The 25,761-nt window shown below is 43.5% G+C and overlaps 1 long non-coding RNA gene across 1 annotated transcript; it reads right to left on the bottom strand.

Moving 5' to 3' along the window:
* Window positions 1-1,911: 1,911 nt before the first annotated feature.
* On the bottom strand, window positions 1,912-25,215 carry LOC144776563 (uncharacterized). Its single transcript, XR_013600586.1, has 2 exons — window positions 24,182-25,215; window positions 1,912-2,490 (listed from the first exon to the last, which is right to left on the bottom strand). It is a non-coding gene; the product is annotated as an uncharacterized LOC144776563 (long non-coding RNA).
* Window positions 25,216-25,761: the final 546 nt, after the last annotated feature.

The raw sequence follows: 25,761 nt of genomic DNA, 5'->3' as shown, positions 1-25,761 counted from the left end.
TGCTAAGGGTCTATTCAGTATTCACAAATTCAGGTTGGTAAGACCCATGCTATCGCTTTCAGCATTTGTGGGAGGCAGGGCACTCACATATGGTACGTTGGTATTACAGGTTGGTTGGTATAGTGACTGTTCGAAGTAGTATCGATGGTGGATAGACACATATTAGATTCAATTGGACACGTAACACTTCTAAGGGTGTTCTATGTACGTGATGGTATTTGGAGGCGGGCTGATTATATATCGCTCGCCTGAGACATAACTCAAGACAATGTGCCTCTGTTAATATATTGTGTCAAATACCATAGAATGCGGCATGTGAATTAATAAGTATATGGAATTCACAGATGCTTAAAATGTCACGGTGGAGGTATTCGGGTTTGGTGTTGTAGAGCCTTGGAATGTTTTGGAATGTTCATATGGTGACTGTGGTCTGTCTTTTACCTAGCCATGAAAGAGTTGCATGTACATATAACAAGAAGTGACGAAACAGGTGTTGGCTTTGGCTTTTGGCTTTCGACCAGTCGCATGATTGACTTACCAAAAAAAAACTTCATATGAATTTAAGACTGAAGAATATAAAGAAACCTCCTGTGTACTGTGGATTCATGCTCTTTTGTAGTTGTGCTGTTACAATTGTGACTTACTTACTGAATCTTGGTAATTTGCGTGTGCTACGGATTGGTTTAAATTTTGTGTTGCGGCTTAGGCTACAGTTTAGGAGATGTGGGTGGTTCTCTCCTCCTTTTAGCACCATCTAATACTTCATTTAATAGATAATTTTAGTGAATATTTTCTATTGCCCCTCCCTATGCTGAATATCACTACTCTTTTGTATTCACTCCCCAAACTAGAAGACAGAACATTTAGATGTCTGATAACTTGGGTCTCGGTGGCAGAACAACAGTTTGCAATACATTTATCTGTACTCTGTCATACTCATTCCCTTTTTTCCTTCCACAACAGATTGATGGCGAATAATGTGCTGCTGCTCATTGCCTAGATGAATGTTGTCCTTGTGTAGTGTTTATCCTCATCAAACCTTACCCTAAATTGCCTTTCCCATATATTCATCAAACCCCTAACCCTCCTGCTGCGTGATTCATTGAGGTGTGGCTTAATTTATGCCGTCTATGGCTCACACACTTGGTTGGGCAGATGTGGTGAAAGCAACACCAATTTACAGCAGGCTCTTCTAAGCAATAGCCCACACTGGTCCTATTTACCCACCTGTGCATGAAAAGTGATCCATATTTTAGATATAGAATCAAGAACATCTGTCATCAACATCATTCTGACCTAACCTAAGCTTGTCCGCTCCAGACTTTGAGTCAATTTTTTATAACTCGAGGATTTCGCTAATATTAATACTACTAGCTCCCCATTACCCAAAAATTATTACTATTGCCACTTTTTGTATTTTAGCACTATCAGGCATTCTCGTTGTGTCATCATGTAGTACTCAGGTGTCAATTCTTTGTAAATCTTTGATAAAATATAACCCACTAACTCTATCTTTTTACTTCCATTTAGTTGCCTACAATGGATAACCAATCATTCAAATTAATCCTACAGTTATAGCTCACCTGGATGGAACTGGAAGTGGAACCTCGCATGGGAAGTTGTGATGCCTTCCCTGTTATTGTTTCATCTATGTTCAGATAAGACAACTAGTATGGATGAAACTGAACCAGTTAACTTACTTAGTAAGTAACTATCTGCTACTATTGTTTATTTCAGTTGTTGTAGATAATATAGCTCATCGTGCCAGCATTCCCCTAATGGTCAAGATAGTTTGAGAAGTATAACTCTATAACTAAGCACTACACTCTCTCTTGAAAACACATAAACAGGCTGCGTAAAACCAGCTGAAGGCAGCAGTGCAAAGTAAAAACAAAACACTACCTCAAGCATAAATTTAGATGAAATAAAATAGTTTTCCAATTGATTTGTTTCAAAGAAACTCACCCACTCCACCCACTCAACATGCCCACCCCTCTCCCCAAACAAAACCGACCAAAGCCCAATGTCCACAAATTCAAAATGTCCAAAGAAAGTCAAACCCGGTCCCAACTCCCTTCCTACCCTCTACACTCAGTCTCAACAAACAAGTACCTCCCACCAAAACATTTTTTAAAAGGGCTAGAAGAGGGCATTATGGATGTCGTCCAGAGCTGGTTCATGCTCTGCTCCATTGTGGTGAGATGGCCCACGAATGTGTCCAGCCACTGCAGGATGTGGTGCAGCAATGGCCTGTTGTCAGTGTGGGAGGGAGTGGCAGCAGTTGGTTGTCGGTGGTGCCGGCGATAGGATAGCCAAGAGGCTGAGGGGGACCAGCTGCACTAGGGCCTGACTGAAGTGCATTTGTTCCTCCGCCTCCTCTTCCAGGACCACTAGCTGCCGGTACTCATGCTGGATATGCTCCAGCATCTGCTGCCACAATTGACCCTGTTTCCTGCCTGGTGGGTGGTCCGCCTGGACCAGCAGGAGCAGCTATATTGAGAAAAACAAAACAGACAAATTGTAAATAATACTCTATGCAAACAATTGTTTTAAATTACAGGGTGGCTCAGTAGCAGTACATTGCTGGTCCCCGACGGCCATTGGACTTTGATGAGATTATGATAAGGAGAGTCACAAGACCAATTTTATGTTTTACCCACACATGCCTTGCACAAAAAAGCACTGACTATGTGGCAGAAAAGTATTAAAATAACACCAGATTAAAACAATTGTGATTTAATTTTTTTTTTCTTCCAAAATAATTATAAATAGACAATTGAAAAATAAATTACTTTTCATTAATGAGTACAGCATTATGCACTAAGGTATACAAGTTGTGTGTTGAGCTAAAATAATGAAGCCATGCTCATTGCTAGTCAGTGCATTGGGTATCTTGCTACAATTTGCAGCAGGGCTGTAGTTTACAATGATCTATTTTTAGTTCCAATGATCCTGCTCTTCTCCAAAGGCATTTCTCTTTCTACCCTGACTCCAAAGAGGCAGATGAATAATAAATAAAATAGTACATCACCTACGTCACATATGGAATGCGGATATTAATGTTATCCTGCTTGCCCTAAGTATATATTGGGGAAAATTAATCTCTGGACAGCACTACTTGGAAAAGAATGGGATATTTAGAACGTATTTGGCATGTTCATCACTGTGTATCTCATACACCAAACTTGATATAAAGTCATGCACTTACTCCCACTTTACTCAGTGGGCTCACCCACCACCACATATCATTTTCAAAAAATTCATTTGCTGGTCAATAAGCAAGGAAAGGAAACTTGACTTACTCTGCTGCAGGGTAGGGAAGAGGAATTAGGCAGGTAAGGTAGACCTTTTTTAAATTGAATAGAGGTACCACTACACTGATCATCGATTTGTCATCTTTGGCTTATTCAGCCACTGCACAATTCGAAAGGGAAAAATCTGAACAAGAGTAAAATACATTTGTTATGGGAAACTTCACTACACATCACATGGTCATACAATGAAATGTGGCATGCAAAGAATGTATTTTCCTAAGGTGTGAAGTACTAAGTGGTGACTGGGTGAGCGCAGAGAAAACCCCACCTTGTGTGTTCAGTTTGCAATGCATTAAAACATTGCCACATTAACTGAGGCAAGCTCACATTTCTCCACCAATACTGTAGTCACAAATTGACCCATACTCCTCTTTTGTCATAGGTGGCACAAATGCCATGGGAGGGGATGGGGGTTGGAAATCATCTGGCTCACTTAACAAATACAGCGTGTCAAGGGAGTAGAACATAGAATAAAAAATGTCCCCACTTAGAACCATAGATTTCAATGATAACCCTACATAAACCAAGTAAGTAAAGCAGGTGAGCAGCATGCTCCTCATGAAAAAAGATGCCTTGCTTATTCATCCAAACAATCCAAATATTCATTCATCCTTTCATTGTAATTCACTCACAGCCACTATAATAAAGCTTTACTCTCTCTCATCCAGTCTTTCACCAACATTTGCAATCAATATCCATCCATTCAATAGCTACCCTTTCTTCAAACCATCCTTTTGCCCATTGTTAGAAATGAGGGTCTCTAGTTGGCAGGTTGTTACCCAGTTTAACTAGGGACCCTTCTTCCTAGACAGGATCAGGGGGATACACTTCTAAAACCCCTGCTCACCCTCTTGGTAGCTTGGGACGAGCAGTCAGGCTTATCTCAGAGGCAGTGTCTAAAACATTTGCACACAACCTACAGTAATACAGTAAAAACACTACTAAAGGACACCACACCCGTTTTAGAAAAATATCCTATATTTTATCTGTGCAAAACAAGACCAAAAATTAAAAAAATCCACCATGCAGTACTTAGAAATATCAATAGGCAAAAATTGACGTAAAAAAACTGTTCCTTGAAGTCGATAGCTCCGTCTGGGGCTATCACTGCATCGTGAATATTAAATCCAAACAGTTCTGGCTGACCCCTTCATCGCAGGTCAGCTACGGTGCCAGGAATACCTGCAAACAGTACCTTTAGAAATGCAGGGTGTTGTCTGCCTCACAATGAGCTTCAAAGAGCTGGCATTGGCAGGCGTTGGCTCCTGAGGTTGGTGCACTAGTTGCCGGGTCCTTGAAGTCACACGCGTTGCTGATCGAACTCCTTGCAGTTGAAGTCAGCAGCGCTGGCGTTGGTGGACGTCGGGGCTGCAGTGTTAAGTGCAGCGGTGCGGCATGAGGTGCCCTCAGGTCAAGTGTAGGCAGCAGCTCATTGATGGTCATCCGGTCGCATTGGTAGGACCAGGGCTGCGGTGAGAAGTGGTGTGGTGCTCGTTGTGGTGCTTGCAGGTCACAGTGCAAGCAGCGGCATCACTGTTATTCTTCTGTTTGCTTTTTTTTATTGTTGCTTTATGTTTCCTAAATGTTTAGTACACTTGACCTTACTTTTCATTTCTCTGTTTAAAATCCCCATTGTTTTTTCCATATTTATTTGTTGTGGTTTCTCATTTATGATTTTGTTTCCTTTTTACTATTAGTAATTATATGTTGCTATTAATGGGCCTCTTTGTTTGACAGTTTTCAAATACTTTAATTTTGACTGTATTGGATACTGTCCTGACCGGTGTAATCACCACAGAGGCTATAGAGCAAAGCTGCATGACTTGTATAAAGTTTAGAAACAGGCCGTCAAATTCTCTCACTAACACAAAGACAAACGGTAGTAATGACTTATCTTTTGAAGCTTCTTACAAATAATGCATCGCTGGTGCCCATTTTGTGTGGTGAATGTTCTAGTTGGGACAGGAACAAATGCTGCTTCAAGGAAGGGAAGTACTTGTGGAGGTGGTGAGTCAACGCACAGCATTGTGCATCTCCATGAGAAGACACATTTGCCAAGCTAAACCTTTGCTGACTGCACTAATGTATGATAATCTCTCTCTGCATGTACTAAAAGGTATTTTCAATGATAAAAAAACACCTTCCTACAATCCCATTATGTCCTTCTATAAGGATGTGTTTCATGGTGCAAGAGTAATCTTGTAGCATAATGCAGAATAATAGTTCTCTATACCAGTATATTGAGGAGCTTTTGTGATGGCCAAAACATACACTTCTCAATTGCTACACCTCCACCCGTAACCAAAGATCCGCTACTTAATGCCTCCAAATGGAGTAGTACTAGAATATTGTTGTCTGAATATCATTTAGCATAAATATTGAAATATACCGGTTGACATAAATATTTCATCCTAAATATCATTTGCAAAAATGTCAACCCACTAGAGTTGATAAGAAAAAATATAGCACCCAATTATAGGATATTTTTGTAATTGCTATTTAGGTCACAATATTTATATCAGGCAAAATTTCTATGTATGAATTTCTGATATATACATTTCCTAAAGGAACCAACGCTGCCAAGCATGGTTTCTATACTGTGGTTCTCCTCTCTCTTAGGACCTCAATACTACAGTTCACTTCTATTGCCTTGTCAGACTTGCCTTTCAGAAAAGGAAGTGAAAAAAACAAGGATTGGCAAAGGCAATAAATTGGTCTAAGTTTATTGTGCTAATCCATGTAAAGACAGGCGTTCACAAGTATGTGTGCATATGTTAGCAAAGAGGAGACAACAACATGAGAGGCAGAGAGTTGTACAATAGTCCCACATGAATTGCACTGAAGGTGGACGGAGACTTCCAAACAGCCTGTAGTGTTAGGTGACAGAGAAATACACCTCTGAGCTCAGCTACAGTGTGATTTATAAGATGTAAAACCTGTGGCTTGAAGAGGTTGATTAAAAAAGTCCATAGTGGAAAGAGGTGAGTCTAAAGCCCACTCTATGTATACTGGAGCAGTAGGCCTGTTTGGTTAACTGTGGTGTCAAATTCAGACCTAAAAATAATACTGTTAGAACTGGGGGTCTCTAGTTGGTAGGGGTAGGTACCACTGTCCAAATAGGCACCCTTGCTCCTAGTCAGGTTAAGGAGGAAACCCTCTAAGATAACCCCTGCTCACCCTCTAGGTAGCTTGGCACGAGCAGTCAGGGCTAACCAAAGGCAATGTGTAAAGTATGTGTACCAACATTCACAGTAACACAGTGAAAACACCACAAACTGACTCCACAACAGTTTAGAAAAATAAAGGTATTTAATCTAAACTACACAAGACCAAAACGACAAAAATCCAACATACACAGTTCGAGAATATGGTTGCCAAAGAGTTCTTAATGTTAGCGATAACTTTATCCACAGTTGCGTCATGTTTTAGCCACAGTACCTTTGTTAGCGATAACAAGTTCCCAGCACAGAAGCTGTGGCGGTGAAAAACAAGCAATGCGTTGCTCCTGAGACCCTGGGGAGGCATTAGCGACAGCCCTGCTGCAGCAGTGGGCGTGTTGCGACGAATCTGGTCTGTATGGGGAGGAAGGCCACTTGTATGGATTCCGGTGCGTAGGTTCTGTAAGATGTTTTCTCCCGCAAAGGCACGATGTGACGATTCTCGGGTGTTGCGATGATCTCCGGGGCGACGATGCGTGGTCCAGCGTCGATCTTTCTCTCGCAGCTCCTCGTTGCGATGGCTCTGCGACTCGCAGCGACGTGATGCGATGGTTTCACCCAGCAGCAGCAGGCTCTGCGACAATGTTCGCAGCGGCGGAAATCTTCCCGCTAACGAAGGATGCGGCTTCTTTGGGCAGCGCGGCAGGCGCTGCAACGATCTTGATCTTCGTAGCGGCAGAAATTTTCACGCTCAGCCGGGTTTGCGATAGATTTTCTGTAGCAAAGTCTTTAAAAGCGTGATTTCCAGCTCCCCTCCACAGGTACAGCTTCCAGAGACGCCACACCTGGGCCAAGCACTCCAGGAAGGACAGAGCTCTCTCAGCAGAGCTCAGGGAAGCTGGGGGTAAAGTCATTTTGTTTCTGGGATTTCAAAACCAGGGAGCCAGCTCTTCTCAGGCCCTTGGAGATTCCTTCAAGACAGGGGACACAGCACAACAGCAAAGTCCTTCCCCTCTCCTTGGCAGCAAAGCAACAGCAGGTCAGTCCAGCAGAGCAACAGCAGGACAGTCTTCCTTCTTAAGATTCAGCTTTCTCCTTGGCAGAGGTTCCTTCTTGATTCTAGGATGGTCTAATTTTTTGCTGTCAGGGGTTCCGTACTTATACCCCTAAAAGTCTTTGTTCCCTTTGTGCAAGAGGGCTCTGAGCCCGGTCTGAACCAGTTCTGGGTGTTCCTGGAACACTTTGTTTTCCTGGCTTCTCCTTTCCTTTCAGAGTGAGGGGCAGGGTCGTCAGCCGCCCAGCAGGAGGTGGAGCCCGCATTGTGGTGTTGCGGGAATTCCGTTCTCCTACAGAACTGTGCATAGAGATTTGGAACCTCGGCGAATTAGGGTGGCCCAAAACTCACCTCAGTACCCAAAATCCCCTTACCAGGCTAGCTACAGTGTCTCATAGGTCATAACAAACTCCCAATGTTTAGACAAACCAGAACATGAACTTACGATACCTCAGGTCACGTGGAACACATGAGCACTCTTTCGTTATACAATCATTTCAAACCAGAACGTGGAGTAAATGAGGAAACGTGCACATTTGAAATATTTATTTACTAATACCGTCTTCTCAAACACAGTATCTTAGATAATACAAGGAAACATATTATCAGAAGCAAAGTTATCAGCATAGTTACTAGTCCATAGAAAGCAAAAGGTGACAGCATGCTAAAATACTGTAATGAATAAGGGTTAACAACACCTAATTCTCACCCTCCCTAACTAGCATATTATATTAATATCTAAGAAGGTCTCTTTGGGTTTTAGCAGGGCGGCCCCATACCTCAAGATCCTAGTATGAAGAGATCACATGAGCTTCCACCAGCTCTCTCTGCATGCGAACCGCATCAAGTGTGTCTGTGTACCCTAAGCAAAGCAATATAAAACGCGCCTAAAGCCAGAATTTGGCAGGAGCTGCACTTATGTTATGTCTATGAAGGTGCGAAGATCAGACCTCACAACAATTCTGTGTCGAGTTATCCTTGAAGCTTCAGCACTCTCTGTACAGACATGGTTTACTAAGCAAAGCTGATATCAGAGCAATAACATATTATTCTCATGTAAATCATGCTCTTCTAGGTTGAAAGCTAAATCAACAATTAAGTGTCGTGTGCAGAAGCAGCAAAAGGAAAAAATGGCGTTCAAACATTTAATAAGCTCATGCTAACTTAACGCAATATATAGATAAGCAGTAACTATATGACACACCCCCATGATCCGAGCACGGATAAGATAAGATAAGATAAGGGCCTCCTCATGAAAGCAGAGTTCAAGAATGATGAGCAATATTTATAATTCAAAAATCGATGGAAAAAAAAGTTTCATGAATCAATTCAATTTTTTTTTTTCAAAATGTCAATTTAGTGTTCACTCTTACTCAAGCCAATAGGTCTGGGAGGTGAAAAATTCAAGCAAAATTTGCAAAAAGTATTGTCAGTAGAAAACAAGGGGCCGTGATCTGAAACTTGGAATGTTTTTAGGGCAAGACCGAATATGCAAAATATGCAGCAACAGCCTCCAAAATGAAATCACCGTCTTCATCCGAAAACAGTTCAGCCATCCAATTTAACAGTGGGAAAGAACATACGTGCTCTTCTAGTACCGGAGCCTCTATCACCGTCAGAGGACAGCTCGGCGGGTTCTCAAGAAAGCTATGTGCCAAGAAATCTTGCGCTGCTTCGAGTACCTTCCAATGACCCATTAGTCCATGCATCGCTGCCATGGCCATAATCCTTCCGCCAGTACAAACCAACTCGTGAGTAACGACGGGACTCATCAGCTGATTAAAATCGACGTCAGGAGATACCGTCTTGCAGAGACACAAATCAAGGGCCCAGTCAAAGTCACAGCTCAGGCAATGAAACACAGGCTGGACACATGTAAAATAGGAAAATCGAAACGATAATCCATATGCCGTGCTCAAAGTCGCAAGCGGCAAAGTGCCATAGTATTCAAGCATCCTGTTGCGAAACAGTGCCAGGAGGGGCTGAGCGGCTTCTTGCACAGGAAGGGCATCCATTTTTAATAAAGCAAAATATCACTAGAACGCCTGCCGCCAGTGCCAGCAAAACCGGGAACCCACCAAACAGACTTGAAAAAACTGGAATGAAAGAAAGCAGGAATTACCCCAAATATTTTCTCAAATGAAGTCATGAGACCGCTGCTAACTATCTTAAAAAAGTGCGCCAGCCCAGTCGTGGAAGACGCGTTAAAGATTGAATGAAACAGTTCGCTGAAATGCAACGGCAAATCTATATTTAAAAGGGCCTGAACCTCTGTGCGGGTGTTAGCTATGTGAAGCGCAAATGTTTCTCCAGCCGAACTCAAGGCCACTTCTTTTTGGGACAAAAGAGCTCTTATTCTACTCATGCCATTGAACTCCGCTGTCCAGGTTGGGATGCGCGGCCAGATGGAAACATCCCCTTTCCCATTCGGGGGTGGGTAAAGTACAGTTTTGCAGCAAACCACACGCTCTGATACGGTTACCACATAAGCAACACCTTTAATTAACCCACAACAAGCTTCATTATTCAAAAGTAAATAACTACCGTTTGCCAGTAAAGTAAAAGTGGAAATGATTGCGGGAACTGGTGTGCCTTTCAAAACACAGGCCAGATTAGGGCGGTCCTTGTTGCAAGAACCGTGCAATTGAATGTGTCTACACATTAAGGAGTGATCTGGTGTCTCTGTACACTCCTCCCCATTCAGATAAACCTCTTGTCTGTCTTTTAAACATATATAAGTAAATGGGAGGGACCAGACTTCATGAAGAAAAGCATTACCTAACGGTTCATATCGACCTATAGCAACATAGCGCATACAATTTGTAAATTTTTATAAAGCAAACGGTAACGTTATCAAACCGTGGATAAGCCACGTTGCAGCAGTGGCCTCTGCCACAGAGAAAGGCAAGGATTCCAACCTTTCAATATGTAACATTGAAAAAGACGCATCTCGCATGGAAAGCAAGCTCTGTTTGTCAGTTAAATTAAAAGGGGCAAAGAGAGAGGACACATTCATGTAGGTCCATGGCACCTTGCCAGATTTCAACGTCTGCAGGGTCCACGCAAATTGCATGATAGAACGCAATTGATATTGACCATGGTACAATACAGATACTTCATCCTGCACAATATCCACTACAGAGGACACAATATTATCTAACGTGTAGATACGGGAAGAAAGCATGTTAATACTATTATCGACTACTGCAAGCACATTTTCTAGATTAGCTTGATCAATAGCTCTAAGGCGTGTCACCGCCTCAATCTGTGATGTCTTCCAGATTTCATTGTAAATAGCATATATCCATCTTTTTGATCTACCACTAGCCGGGCCTTTTATGAAATCATTTAAATCTACATCTTCATTTAGCTTGGATAGATGCAGTTTAACCGCAGCCAAGGTAGAATGTTTCAGCCAATTTTGACATAACTTGCCTACTAAGTTGTGACAGAATGGTCAGTGTCAAAACGTGGATCAGGTCTGACCTGTTTAAAGCCATCAGATAAACCCAGAAAACGGTGCTGGCATGAATCAGCACTTCTGTGCCACATCAGCCAACCTTTTGGATCCATACTGGATATGTTAAAGGATGAATTTAGCAATAGGGTCTGCAAGTCCCTAATGGAAAACTGAGTAAAATTGTTCCAGCCAGAATAGTCTTCTAACTCAGGGATGGTAGGAGTATTTAATTTTTTAGAAGTAGCCAATCCAAAGCATGTTGTTTGTGAAATAGTAGAATTCAGAAACAACTAACCCTGGGCGTAGTTCGCGTAGCCGCACTCCGCGAAGCTACGCGAAGACGCACTTGCACTCCGCGAGCTACGCGTAGCTCCGCGGACATGCGTAGTAGCTTGCTAGACCCGTTCGCGCGCCGTTTTTCGTCTTCGGGAGCGCGGTGCGCGTGTTCGGGGCGCTGCCTGCATGCTCGCAATAGCTAGCGCGCTAAGTTACTCAATGAGGTTTGTCCCGCCCGCTTGCGTTCCCTTATTTCCGGTTCCGGGTCACAAGTAACGTGTTCGCGTTGTGTTAGACATGTTCGGGAACTCATCTTCTCGTTCGCACTGCCAAAGTGCGTGATCGCGTCAAATATCGCGCGAACTTACCGCGGCGGTCGCGACGGGCAGAGCCATCTTCGATTTCACACTCTGGCTATGGTTTTGGGCCTACTTCAGCATCTCACTCCTATCTCTTCCATCCTGGTCTTTTCCCTCAGTTTTTCTAACTTTCTTTACTTCTTACCTATTTCTGTCTGTGCCTAGGTTTATATTTCTCATTTTATTTTTACTTTTACCACTTTTTTTGCAACTTTTCTCTTGTTTTATATTACTTCCTTCTTTTATCTTTCTTCTTTCTTCCCCTAACCTTTTTGTCTTCAACTTTCCTTCTCCCCTCCACCCAGAACCATGGTGAAGGGTGCCAGCAGAATCGGCGGCTCAAAGGGCAAGGCGGCTGTGCCTAAAAAAACCCGGCTGCCTTGCGGCAGAATGCGCCCGGCAGGAGTGACGCCCCGCCAACTTTTTGGGGAGGAGGAGGTGGCCGCCCTGGTCTTTTTTATCCAACGTCACCTCCCCTTGACTTTGGCAGCAGGCGGCAGGCCCGGCTCCGGATACCAGCGCATTGAAGAGCGTCTCCGGCGGTGGGCGAAGGTGCGCCGTGCAGTCTTCCGCTGCTCCGGTATCCGGCGTACCCACCATCAGCTGTCCCACCGCTGGGCCGACATTTTGGACCGGGAGCAGGACCTGTTGGACCTGCTTGGTGTGGAGGTTGTGGGTCTTGGTGAGTGGCTACCCCAAAAATAAAGTGTGTGTATATATATATATATATATATATATATATATATATATATATATATATATATATATATATATATATATATATATATATATATATATATATATATATTTATATACATATAGATAGATATATATATATATATATATATATATATATATAGTTGTATAAATATTGTTATTGTATCTTTGTAAATATTGGCTGAATAAGTAACGCGATGACTGTTGCCCCTAGTTACATTTGCGATGTATTCCGGTATATCTACTGTCATTGTATGACAGTGTTCTTCTTCTTCACTGGCTCTTGCGTGTTGTTTCAACTTGGCGCTAGCTGTTGCTGTTTATTGATGTGAGATTTTCTTTATTGTTGAGAACTGAAGTTAGTTAATGCTATTAATAGAGTCTTGTCCTTCCTTTGTCCGTCAGTGAAATAGCGGTGGATGGATAATTGTACGTTGTTTGCATATTGTAGCATTTTTTTCACGGCCTTCTCTTCTGCATGAATGGAATCCTTTTCTTGCAAAGAATGCTAACGTTACTTTGTTCTTCTTACCTCAGCCAGGGCCGGCTCTAGGGGGCATGTGCAAGCTGTGCAACTGCACAGGGGCACCAAACTTCAGGGGCCACCGCACCAATAGATATCCTTAATTTAATAATACTCTAAGGATGGATACATATTTGCGTTGCGGCCCCTGGCATGGATTTGTTGCCTCCGGCTCTGTTCCACTGTAGCAGTGTGATTTGCAATGATGTCTATGTTTCACAGCACTCAATGTTTTTATCTTTGTTTATTATTTAAATTTTTACATGAACCACAGAACCCAGGGGCAAGCAGAATACAGGGACCGAGTCGGCGGGTGAACCACCAGTTACACAGAGCTCCTCTACTGAGGATCCTGCTGCTGTCCCCAGTAAGTCCAACAGTGCTTGTTTTTTCCTCTGTAATGTGTCTGCAGTGCTTTGTCAATTGACAGCAACCAAGTATGCATCCAGAATGATGTTTGTCTAGTATTTTTGTAAACGTTAGTATACCACTACTAGTCTTGTGGGTATTCTTCTATCTCCTATGGAGTTATATACATATTACACAACTATGTAACTATGCACACGAAAATTGGATGTTGTTGGTACTGATAGGCAGGTTGGACCTTACTTACACCTCAGTCACAGAACTCTGAGGAACGCACAATTCACTGAACGTCAGCCTATATGGCCTGAGTCATTGGTCTATTGTTCAAATCACACTCCTGAACCCCAATACCAAGATGCCGAATGCTTTTAGGACACAAACCGTTACCTAAGAAACCCCCTTTTGCTCACTCACTCGTGTGAGTCTCTAAGACAACAGACACTGAAAATAAACTTCAGAGTCAAAGTGGTCATTCAAAAGCTTTATTTTGTTAGAAGTAAGTAAGTAACATCAATGTTTTTAAGTTGTTCCGTCCAATACGTTGAAGGGCCCACCAGAAAAAATCCAGAGTTAAAACAGGCATAATAAAGTAATCAACATTTGTACAGCTACTAGTGCACAATAGGGAAATGTGGCAACTATCGGAGACCTCTCACCAACGTATGAAAGTACAGGCCTCCATCAATAATTTCATTCCAGGATTGAATACTGTTGTTAAAAAAAAAATCAAATCAAACAAGCACAAGTCTACATCACTCATACATTACACAAACTTACTTGAAAAAGAGAATTCCAATTCAAAAAGTCCTCATTAAATCCAAGGTAAATCAGTAATGCAGCCAACACAGACAGAAAGTGATCCTTCCAGCTCAAAATCCAAAGGAAAGTGAGCACCACATGGACAAAGCACTGGGAGGAGCCTGGTGGACAGGAACAGGAAGTTGTAAACTCAAGAGCCCTTCCTCCTTACTCTGCAAAACAAGAGTAGAAACAAAAAGAGGGGTCCTTCCCCCCTAAAAATAAAGCCAAAGGTACAACTTTAAGGTTTTTTGCTTTTTTTTCCTAACCAAAATGGTAATTTATTATGGTTTTAACATGCTCGCGAGTTATTCTGTGCAAGAATGCAGTTTCTGCGTGTTCGGCAACTCGATCTTACCAAAAAGCATCCTCGCGCATCCTTATGACGCTATCTCGCATCAAAATGACGTTATCGCGTTCGCACAGTCGCACGGGACTGTGCGAGAGTGTTTCCAAACATGGTGGCACAAGCGACCAGGAAAAAACGAACGCAGAACGAAGGTAAGCCATTGCCGCGCACGCGATAATGTTATTCAGCGCGCGAGAACTACGCTACGCACCGGATCGCGGAGTTATCGACAGCTACGCGTTCTCCGCGGAACGCGGAGCTGCCGAAACTCCGCAAGCTCCGCGAACGGAGCGTAGTTCTTCGCCCAGGGTTAGAAACAACATGTGATTTGGGATGAGGCATGCTCGGTGCAAAGCCTCTGTGCCTTGTACCTGCCAGCTTTTAGAACACCAAACAGATTTAAGGTCAATTATTTCCTTCCACAATTCATAGCCGCCAACAGCCAGCTGATCAAGAAAGGACTTCAAGTACAATAATTTGGTATCGGTAAGTCTAACCTTGGACATTGGCTTCTGTGTCATTCTAAAATAAAAGGACTCGGGATTGGACTGATTGAAGTCGGTAAAATAAGTGTACTTTTTCAAAAAAGTACTTGAACTGCCTTGTTTCGGTGCTGGGCAATGCTCCCATTGCATATAATTAACTGTATTTCTTCTGGAAGTAGTTTTATGTAAGAAGTGATTGCCAAAATGTTGAAAGCAAAACAAATCACCATAATTAGCAGATTCTAAGTACAAATCTTCAGCATCAAAGGCAGCATAGTATTTCAAATCAGAAAACAAAGTCTCTACGCCTGAACATCCCAATCATCAGAACATATGTTTTGTTTCACTACATCCCCCATGTTAACTCTAAGCACATTAGGGACATTAACAACCTCAGTAGGGCCATGAATTTGAAATTGAACGGCATCCCACACTATCCCATCAAGGACAGGCCAAGCAGTGATGTTAACAAATGTCAAGTCTCTTTTCAGTCAGTGTGCAGAATGCGATGAAGAAAGAGGGGCCAAAGTTCCATTGAGATGTCGAATGCAAGTTCTTTCCTCAACATAGTGTCCATTGACAATTCGAAAAAAATAAAACACAAAACCAATTGACATAAAAAGGTAAATTGAAAAAAGCACCAGCCAAACATATGTCCAAGGGGGAATCAAAAAATGTTTTTTAAATAAACTGCAAACCGTGAGGGCTTCTTCGAGGCATTGGAAACAGAGTCAAATGAAAATCTGGATTCTGTGGCCAAAAGTGTCTGCAGATCTGGCATAGATAAGTCAGTGGGGTAAGTGTAATCAATTTCATCATGGTCTGTACCAGGCAAAGTACTTAATAAAGTACTGGAAATCGCAGGCAATTCGATGGCCACTTCTGGTTCAGGATTAGAAGCAGTGGCCAAAATAGAATTTCTCACAATGGAAGGACAGGAAACTGCCGGAGTCATACTAAGAAGAATCGGCCACTCTGTGTATCTTGACATTGTCAATTGAGATAAACCTGGTTTCCTTCCGACCTGGAAGCGGTGGTAAAATGACTGTTCTTGTGCCCTTCACTCCAAGGACTGGAACCGGAGCACCATATGAAGGTCCAAATTCTTTATTGTTGTCGATCTACTCTCGAACCAGTTCTCCAACTTGGGGTAGCCAGCCAACTACCGGGATCTGCAACGCAGCATCCGATGTGGAGGGCAAATGTTCCTTTGCAAGACTGTCTCTGGTCTTTTGTAGATCCTGTAAAACATTGCAATGTTCATCTACGTCAAAGGTTGTGGAGCGAGCCACGCAGTCTAGACCATCAAGGTCAGGGACGTACATCTTGATGCCAAAGAGCATTTCGTATGGGGTCCGCCCACCCAGAGACCTTCTAGGGAGATTATTAAGTGCACGCTGCACGCCATTGAGGTGGGCCAGCCAGTTTCTGCCAGTGCCTATAACTCGAGCTGTCAATGATTGCTTTAAGTCACGGTTCATTCGCTCCACTACACTATTACCCTCAGGTCTGTAGGGAGACGAAAACTTGACTTGGACCCCCATCGAAGTCATGGCATCCTTGTACGCCTTAGAGGCGAAAGCCGGACCCTGATCCGAATGGAAGGTACCACAGGCAAAAATCCCTACAAAGACACGCAAATCTCTTATGACAGTCCGTGAATCAGCGCTGCGATGGGGCCAAACCCACACAAAGCGTGTGCATGAATCAACTGCTACTAAGATGTACTTATACGCAGTATCAGAGGAAAAAGGACCGCAGTGATCCAAATAAACACAACCTAGCGGTTTATTAGATATGTACAACTGTGTCTGTGGCGGACGCACAGCAGTTGAAGGCTTAATCTGCTGGCAAATGTCACATTGAAGGACATAGTCTCGCGTCTGTTTGTACAGTCCCCGCCACCAGAAAAGTTGTTGTAATTGAGCTACAGTGGCTGAGACGCCCGCATGCGCAGACGCCACACCTTCATGCGCCGCTGTAACCAAGGTAGCCCTGCGATCCGAGTTGGGAATCAAACGTTCTCCAACTTCAGGAATTTCCACAAAAGGAACCTTTTCGGGACTTAAGTGGTATGAGTACTTCGAAGGGAACCCCGTAGGATGTTTACCTCCCTTCTCAGTGGCAGCAACAGCCGCCAAGATGTCATCATCAATCTTACTTTTGGACCGTGTAACTGCTGAAACCAAATATGTAGACACCGCTGATTTCGCTGCTTCATCAGCAAGCGAGTTACCGACAGCGTGAACTCCCAAACGCTGATGGAAGAGAGTATGAATCACAAAAACGAGTGGCAACTTAGCCTTAAGCTCAGCCACTCGAACCCAGATCATCTTGTGTTTTATTGTGCTACCCTTGGAATCACGAAAATCATTCAGAATCCAAAAGAACAAGTTTTCATTGTAAGACTGGACACAGTAGTAAGAATCACTCACAATAAGAGTAGTCACACCAGGATCAGCTTACTCCAACGCTAGTAAGAGAGCACGAAGCTCTGCCAATTGTCCGGTGCAGTCCCCTAGAGTCTGCGTGTGCACAACTCCGGACTTGAACTCATCGTTCACCATGGCACCGACCACAATGGCGCATGCGGAAATGTAGGCGTGTTTAGAGCCATGCGCAACCTGCGCCGAACCATCAGTGTATATAATGCAATGGAAGTCCTCCAAAGGTCGCATAGCTAGAGGAGCAGGATGAACGAATTCATACTGCAAGTACTCCTGCGACCGTAATGAGGCGTCAAAAATAAACGTGACATCCGTTGATGTCAAGGAAGCAGCCCATTGAATCCACCGAGGATGCAAAGCTTTAGAATTTGGTACACTGGCTTTCGTAACTGCCTCCAAATGAGGACAGGGTGTAACAACCAACATGCGTTTTCCCTGTGACAGAGCACGTTCCTTAAGAATCGCCATCTGTGCAGCCGTTAAACCTTTTTCCACAGTGGAAAACCGCATTTCAGCCGAAGTGTACAAGTGTGACTTGTAAGCAATAGATACTGTGTCTCCTTCATTAAAAGTTAGGTACGTGAAACCCACCGTCCCAGGATTGATTCTAATCACCAGATTAGTGTAGTTATCACGAGTCATTACGAATTTCGAAGCGAGCAGATCAGCCTTCAAGGATTGCAAGATGGCTGTGTGCTCAGGCAGCCAGCATGATTTGGTAAAAGTTGGTTGTGTCAAAGCATACAAAGGCTTGATACGCTGGGCATATTCCGGAATGTAAGTTCTCCCGAAATTCAAAAAACCCAGTAAAGACTGTAATTTTTTCAGTGTTGTTGGAGCGCGCAGCTGTGCGCATTTCTCCAAGAAGTGAGGAGCCAAATCTCTACCTTCATTGTTGAGCTCATAGCCCAGGAACAACACTGTGTACTCCGCAATGTGCAATTTTGCAAAGTTAAATTTGTAACCCATGTCTGCAAAGGTACAAATTATGGAGTTCACTCGACACAGATGCCCCCAAATGTCGTCGTCCGTGAGATATATGTCATCCACATACGAGCAAGCATCTGGGTCGATCCTCTCCAAAAGAGAAACTATGCGGGCGGTAAATATTCCAGGACTATTCTTATAGCCCATTGGGAGATGCCGAAATTGTTTTTGGACCCCGGCGCCAGTAAAGCTGGTCCATTGGGAGCTAAAACTATCCAATCTATGGGCATAAAAACAGCTGGAAATGTCAAGCGTGGTCTTAAAACGCTTACGCACATGACTATCCACAAGAACAGAGCCTTGTGTATTCTGTACTGCACAGTTACGGCAATGCGAGTTTAAATGCCGGTAATCCAATACCAAACGATATGAACCGTCAGGTTTGGTCACAGTGAAAAGAGGGTTATTCACCGGTGACACACATGTTTCAATTACTCCCTGATATTCCAATTGTTCAAGGATTGCCGCGACGGAAGCCTTGGCTTCACGCCGTATGGGATATTGAGGTTGAGGCTGCGGCTGAGACCGTAAAGGAATCTTGTGGCATGGGGACAATTTATCCCAACCACATTGGTTACGGTACAGAGCCGGTGCTAGAGCCATAGCCCACTCTTCTGCAAAATGCAGCGCATCCTCTTTCGAGACTGTGTTCGCGAAACTCGGGAGGATTACCTCCTCCCCTCGCGGTGCTGCGAGCACAAAAGGTGGGGGCCAGTCAGCCTCCGAAAGCAAAATGTCATACGTAGACAAAAGATTTTCCCAAAATACCCCTTTGATGGTACGTTGTATGTCACCTTCTATTAACAGGACAATTTCATAAAGTCTATCAGGGGGAGCAACTCTTGTATCAGCTGTTTCTATCATAACATAAATATCAGTCGCTGTCACCTTCAGTAGCGGACGCAGGGCCTCTCTCACAATGGTAATCTCCGCCGCGCTGTCCAGCAAAGTCAGGGCCCATGTCAGATTCCGAAGCCGCGTTCTCACTATCTGTGGCATATCGATGTGCTGTTAAAGCCGCGACTTTCTTTTTGGCAAACTGCGGTCTCTTCGGCGTTGAGCCGTCCTGCTTTCCTGTACCGTCTGTCTGGCGGGGCTGGTCACGTCCTTGCTGACCACCCCGACCCCTTCCGCCTCCTCCACCACCGGTCTTCGGGGCCGATGAGTCCTGAAAGGAACGAGGAGAGCGTTGATAAGAAACCTGAAATCGATCAGGTGATTTAATCGTCGTGCGATCGCGTAAGTCATAAACACGTTCTGTTTGCGCAGGCATCGGAGACGCAGGACTAGAGTCTTGTGTCTGCCGTTGTTGCTGTTGCTTACCCTGTTTCTGTTTCTTAGGCCAATTTTGTTTTTTGGACTTGGGCTGAACTTCCGTTTCTGAAGTCTGCCCTTGAGGTTGCTTCTTCTCTTTGACAGAAAAAGGCTTTAGACCCTTGCTGTTGCGACCCACTTTTCTATAAGCAGCCACAATAATCCTCGCTAACTGCCTGGGTTTATCGGCATCGGGAATCACCTCCTACGCATTAGCTACCTGAAAGTTCACTGCATCCCCCTTGACATTAGCGAGAATGAGATCGCAAACTATATCAAAGGAGCCACACAGGCGCATACCCAATTCAACCGCTGCCTCCGGTCCGTGATCATCTTGAACACGTTTAATGATCGTAGGCAGGACAGCCATAGACGGAGTGCTGTAACACCTCGCATAGACTGCCGCAAATGTTTTTCCCCAGGTCTCACAGTCACCGAGTTCGGGGCCAAATCCTTCGGTAAACTAACCGTTAAGATCCTATGTTTATCTCCAGGAGTTGTATTAGGAAATACTGCTTCCAGCTGGTCAAATTTCTGGCAAGCCAGAAAGGAAAATCATCCTTTTCCTGGGGACGCTTGCCCATTACAGCATTGACCATCACAGGACTGAGCTTCAAACTGCCCTGTCCCGCTGGAAGAGCCGGACCCCCCCCCCCCGGGTGCCCACCCGGGAGATGACGACCTATGTATTGCACTAATGCACGAATCACGGCAATAGAAACTACATGTAGTCTACGAACCTCCGCCAAGGTGCAATTGCCGTGTTGAGGATGAGGAGTAAATCCAGCCAAAACAGGCCAATTTGCACCTGGAATGGACAAAGGACCTAACCTCGGAGCGGTCAAAGAATGGGGTAGGGCACCACCAAACCAAACGTGATGCTGCCAATGGTCAATAGGTACCTCCAGTGCCCTGTACGGAGTATATTCAGTCAGCACAGGAGAGGGAGTGTAAGTGTGGAACACACCAGAATTAGCGTCCACAGCCGGAAATGTCACCCACGAATAAAAGAGTTCGTATGGGTAAGCAGCTTTCGCACTCACCAACAAAATCACAGCCAAGCCATCAACGGGTACATTGTAAGTTTGCAAATGATTGTCCACCGCAATGCGACTATGCTGCGGAATGTCCACAGGCTGAGCCATGACTGCACAGGAGCGTAGAAAAACAAAGCAAACTTTGTAGCACAACTGGGTAGTAATTCAAGGAAACCGTTTTAGAAAGATTCAAGCTTGAAAAGACCTATTTCAAAAATAGGCAGGTTTTTCCGACACCACCGTTTTCCGGAAACGACAGCGAAGGGGTTAAGGTTTGAATGATATACTACTCGAGTGTCATGATATACGACCACCAATGGTTGGGCGCCATGTAGCGGGAATTCCGTTCTCCTACAGAACTGTGCATAGAGATTTGGAACCTCGGCGAATTAGGGTGGCCCAAAACTCACCTCAGTACACAAAATCCCCTTACCAGGCTAGCTACAGTGTCTCATTGGTCATAACAAACTCCCAATGTTTAGACTCCCCCAAGCGCCTTGAGACCCTCCGGGTAAGTAGTGCGCTCTACAAATGTCTTGATTGATTGATTGATTGAAGCAAAGTTATCAGCATAGTTACTAGTCCATAGAAAGCAAAAGGTGACAGCATGCTAAAATACTGTAATGAATAAGGGTTAACAACACCTAATTCTCACCCTCCCTAACTAGCATATTATATTAATATCTAAGAAGGTCTCTTTGGGTTTTAGCAGGGCGGCCCCATACCTCAAGATCCTAGTATGAAGAGATCACATCAGCTTCCTCCAGCTCTCTCTGCATGCGAACCGCATCAAGTGTGTCTGTGTACCCTAAGCAAAGCAATATAAAACGCGCCTAAAGCCAGAATTTGGCAGGAGCTGCACTTATGTTATGTCTATGAAGGTGCGGAGTTCAGGCCTCACAACAATTCTGTGTCGAGTTATCCTTGAAGCTTCAGCACTCTCTGTACAGACATGGTTTACTAAGCAAAGCTGATATCAGAGCAATAACATATTATTCTCATGTAAATCACAACGCTCTTCTAGGTTGAAAGCTAAATCAACAATTAAGTGTCGTGTGCAGAAGCAGCAAAAGGAAAAAATTACGTTTAAACATTTAATAAGCTCATGCTAACTTAACGCAGTATATAGATAAGCAGTAACTATATGACAGTGGAAGGCAGGCACAGCCCTATTCAGGCCCAGGTGCTATCTCCTCCCACCACTCAAGTTGCAAATCCCCAGCCCCTGTCACTCTCAAACCAGCCAGTCAATCCACAAACAGGCCTTCCATAGGGGTAACCAATGTGCACAGAAAGGGAAGGGTTAGGCCTGCTCAGTGGGGACACTGACCAGAAGGACATGGCAGTTCACAGACTGCATACAGGCACTGGGGTGTTAGGCCTGAGACACCATTTTAGGGCTACTCATGTGGGTGGCACAATCAGTGCTGCAGGCCCACTAGTAGCATTTGTCATCACCAGCCCTGGCACACCCAGTGCACTTTACTAGGGACTTCATGGTGATACAAATATGCCAATCATGTATATCCAATCACAATAACAATTTACACAAGGAGCACTTGCACTCTGACACTGATCAGCAGTGGCAGAGTGTCCAAAGCATCTAAACCAGCAAAAACGAAATCCAGCACAGCATCATAAATACAGGAGGTAGAGGCATAAAAGACAGGGGAAACCATGCCAAAGATGCCAGGTCTAACAAATACCTTGATACTTGAAGATATCAAACAATAATTATCACACAGTGTCAACTAACCAAACAGTGTAAAGACGGTAATATGCAAAGCATCCAATGTGGGGTGAAAACTACCTTCTGCCCATCAGTGTTGAGGTATTGGTGCAAATAATCATTTAGCCTTAGGGAAGCGTTACATTGGGGGAGAACCTATTAGATTTGATCTTTATGTGGCTGTAAGCATTGGTGTTATTTGGCATGATGACTGTTACCATTATGAATTTGGACTAGATGTATGTGCAGTAGCCTAGATGTCAATATGAGATTCAAAGTAAAAAGGATGAATTTCATGGTTTAATTGACAGGAAATACAGTTTCAAATATTGTAATGCGCATTGCTGTGTTGACTGCATTGACTCAGATAAGTAAATATACTTGTGTTTATTTTTTTGATGCCCCTGACAAAGGGAAATATTTTCCTGAAATGCATTGGGTTGTTTTTAAATAAAATCATGATTTGTGGAACCCACTTTCGCTCCTGAGCATTTGTGAACACTGATGTCAAACAATTGATATGAATAAAACGAATTGAAACAATAATGGAGTAAAAAAAAGATAAAATGACAAAGAGAACATTGTTGATAAAAAAGAAGAATTCAAAAGTGGATTTAATTCATTTGATTCATGTTCTTTGTGGCTGTGCAGCTTGGTGGAGCCTACGAAAAGGCTCCCCCGTGATTGACATCTTGTGTTTGTGGCATACTTTAGTTTGTTTTGTACCTAGACTTCAAGTTGTGTTGTTCCTTTTTGTAAAACCATTCCTAACTCATGCTTGCATGAGTATTCACATATTCTACCTACTTTGCTATGTAGCGCCACCCCACCTCAGGTACTCAGAAAATGACCTCTGAGCCCTCAACCCGGACTCTGCAGCTTCAACTGCTACCACGCTTCTCCATGCCACTCAGCTGGACCTTTAACCTGCCAGTACTGCCTGCTCCACTGCAACACCAATGCTACTGCACCAAAACTCTCCCCCGACTTCTCGGATGCAGAGCAAATACGCTGTCTACTCATCAACACTTGCTCTCTACTCAAACATGCCAGCGAAGTCTGGGACACCATAAACGCTCTTACTCCAGACCTAGTCTTCCTCATCGAGACATGGCTGAACCCAGCATCAGCACTGGTCATCGCTGCCGCTATTCCCAGCGGATACAAAATAATCCACTGTTACCGCACCAACATATATGGTAGCAGAATAGCCATCAATCACAAAGAGGACATCAACTGCTCATCCACCACGGATACCCCCTCTCCCATCATGGAACACATGAACTTTTAAGTCAACACTAACAGTAAATCCACGCCAAGAGATGCCCTCGCATACCGACCACCCAGACCCTGCCCCCCTTTCTGCAAGGACATTGTAGACTTCATAGCCTCTCCAGCTATCCACTTGGAAGACGCCCTTTTCCTAGAGGACCTCAACTTCCTCCTAGAAGGCCTGCCTGCTGTCTTCCTTTACAGCATTTTCCAACAGCAAAGTCTCAGCTGGCTCCGATGTCAGAGAACCTTGACCAAGCAGTTATTTCACCACCTGACTGCCAGGTCGCAGAAGAAGGGGTTTAGCATGGTGCGACTGTCAGTAATTTTCCCTTTCTTGCATTGGTATGGAAGAAGGCAGTAGAGGAACAACCAATGGCCCCGCATTCTACTAGAAACCTCTCTATGCATCATGGCCAATGATATTTTGTATTAGTGAAACAACCTTGTGTTTTAGGGGGCTTGTTTAAGTAAAACAAAAAACGAATGCAGAACTGGCCAAATAAATATAATACCTACTTGGCATAAAACTTTACCTTCAGTGCTTTTGCCATATGGTGGAACCAAAGAAGGCATAGTGGTCCTCACTAGTAGGCCAGGGATCTCTAAATGTGGTTTTAGTCCTCTTCCATTGAAGATGAGTGGCTGTGTATGTAATATGGGTGCCATTGACTGAATCTTTCAGTGACTGTGCCAGTGAATGATCAAGAGTGCCTATGTAAGTGAATGACTGTACCAGTAAGTGAATTTTCTTGTCTGTTCCTTTGCCAATCAATTAGAGAGCTTGTCAGTGCTTCTGCAAGGGACTACTTATGCACAAAAACGCCAGTGTTTGTGCCAGAGAGTAACTGTGAATGCTAGTGCTGAGTGCTTGTGCCTCAGTGGGATGGTGTGTGTTAATGGTTGCTCCAACAAGTGCTTCTGAGTTTCCTTGCACTTACATGTGAGTGTCTTTGACAGGTCCCCGAGTGCCTTTGCTATTGAGTGCTTGTACCTGCCAGTGCTGAGGTCTTTAAGTGCATGTGTTCTTGCCAGTATGTGCCTTAGCCAATAACTGTGTCAAAGAGCATATAGGTCTGTCCCAGAAAGCGCCTATTAAAATAATTAAGTACGCGGTTTCCATTATTAAATTAACACTCTCCAGACATTGACAAGAAAATCAGCTCTTGCCTGCAGCAAATAATGCATGCTTTCATTTTATAATGTACTCTGTAAGATAGGTAAAATGTGCTGACGTGAAAACAATCCAGTTTTAGGCTGAGACTGTTTGGTTTCACTCTTGCGTGAAGAAAACACTGTTTTTCATGAGTCTCCTGGTGCATGGCCGCATCACTTGTTGTTTCAAATATGTCCGGATGTTTCATCCTAACCCATGAGTTATTCTCGAAAGTATGTTAGAAAGTGAAACACGGATGCCTGCTTCAGTTAAGTGTGGCCTGCTCCAAATCTTAAAGAGGCTGAAGAGGAGGGGAGAGACAGCTGCTGCAATTTAGGATTTCCACTGAATCTGATGAAACATTCCAGAGCTGAATTCAGAGGATTTTCAGCACGTCATTCCACCGAGTTTACTAAAACGAAAGAACAGATGTTTAGTTTAAAACCATAACCTGACTAATTATGAAGCATTTATGTTTTTGTTTGGCTGTCATATGTTCCATCATTTCTGTCCTTTGAAACACACTGTTTAATACTTTGCTCTAAGTATACATTTTTGTATAAACAAGCAGATGTTTCCGTGCTCCGTTTTTGACTAAACAAACTTTACTATGAAATATTGTAAACTTCATATAGCAGAGGACATTAATGATGTAAAAATATTTACACTGACAATTTATAAAGGAAGCGTTAAAAGACTTCACTGACTCAGCACTAGAAATATACATTCACGTATGGACAAACTGCGTGTGGATAACTATGGTTGACGATTCTATACTGAATTAGCCAAATTAGATATGTCTCATATTAGAGCATAAATATATCTAGGAATCCGGTAAATATCAATTTTCTCTCAAATGTAAAATGGATTACTTAAGATAGAAAAAAATATATTGCGGTATAATACAACATTTACATTATCAGGTCACAGTTTTTTTTACTATTCATAAACTACAATTTA

This window comes from Lissotriton helveticus, chromosome 1_1 (assembly GCF_964261635.1).
Source record: "Lissotriton helveticus chromosome 1_1, aLisHel1.1, whole genome shotgun sequence".
Taxonomy (NCBI): domain Eukaryota; kingdom Metazoa; phylum Chordata; class Amphibia; order Caudata; family Salamandridae; genus Lissotriton; species Lissotriton helveticus.
This window is presented reverse-complemented; position numbering and strand designations above follow the sequence as displayed.